Here is a 1544-nt window from a genome sequence, read left to right on the forward strand (position 1 = left end):
AACTAACACATGGGGCATGAAAGTGAGGGTTTCTTGGTAGATATAGTAAGCTATCACATAGTAATTATTGAGGGATCAAGCTCAATATTGTAGGGGTTCTTATCAAGCCAGGGCAGGATAAAGCAAAAGAGAACTAATGAACTAAGCTAAATATACTTTGCTAAATAGACATGTAAGAATTCCTTTCTTATGCTCATTCAGTTAAGTATAGATACTAAGTCAAGTTTATTAACACTTGAACAAGAGGGGACTAATAAAGGGTCCAACAATACTAACCTCTGGCCGTTGTGGCAATAAAGAAAGAATATCCGAAAGGACTAGCTAACAGATAACTTTCGATACCTATAATCACATCCACAACAAAAGGCATAGTGTCTATAGTTCATTATGGCAGGCATTTAGATTGGATAAAGTGTGCAATTAAGATCACTGTAGAAATTCCATACTTTTCAAAGGGTCTGCAATCAATCCTCCTACCCATAACACCATTGCTATTATATTCAAGTGTTGGTTGTGCAAGAATGCTCCTTTGTGTCATGTTATTTATAAGGCTGAAATGTACTACTTTCTTCTGGGGATGGAGTGCTTAGAAGAGCTTTAGTGCATGTTGGCACACATGTGCATCTAATGCAGAAAAGGATACAAAAGAGTTTTCTCAACTATTTCAAAGATGTTATACAAAAAAAGACTATGAAAAACTCATCTGTAACTTCAAAGTATATTTAGAGAACTGTCCTAACAAAGTTAGTTTCCAGGACTTACTATAAGGCATATAACTTGCTACTAGCCTAAGGAGGTACGTCTGTTGTATTTCATACATTACAATAATTTTTTTTTCTTACATTATATTTAGGATAAAATCTAGAATGTGTGAATCTCGAGAGGGGAAGTTGACTCCATCCTTGAATTGAAATAGATATGTTTATATAAGTTCATCTACAAAAGTTTGTTTCTAGACCAAGTTGTAAGCTCCTGAATTTGGACTTCCCGAGATGTCACCCAACTCAATACTATTCAAACCCAAGGACGCTTAACCCCAAGTATTCTAAGACCCTTAACTGATTGGAAAAGCGGGTGCACTCTTATTTATGGGCCCTTTCCCTCTATATTTGAACCCTATGAACCGTTTCTTGAGTCATTCTCTTTGGTTGCTTACAATCCACCATGCTTCCCTACAAGTTCACGCCCTCGTGAACAAAAGCTAAGAGCTGCAGCTCTCGAGAGCCCCACTCTCTTGACACCCTACCCCTCGGGTCGAGCCCAGTGTGAATGGAAGTTGAGAGCTATAGCTCTCCCGAGAGCCTTGCTCTCTTGACACCCTACCCTTCGGGAGTAAATTGGACTAGCTAAATGTCAATTAACATATGGTGTGATTCCCCTAGCCAACCAACAGAATCGGACCCGAAACCCCTCTAATACCAAATGTAATCTCCTGAATTTGGACTTCCTGGGAGGTCACCCAACCTAGTACTATTCAAACCCAAGGACACTTAACCTCAAGTATCCCAATACCCTTAACCGATTGGAAAAGGGGGTGCGCTCTT

The sequence above is a fragment of the Selaginella moellendorffii genome, unplaced genomic scaffold (assembly GCF_000143415.4).
Source record: "Selaginella moellendorffii unplaced genomic scaffold, v1.0 SELMOscaffold_41, whole genome shotgun sequence".
Lineage (NCBI taxonomy): Eukaryota > Viridiplantae > Streptophyta > Lycopodiopsida > Selaginellales > Selaginellaceae > Selaginella > Selaginella moellendorffii.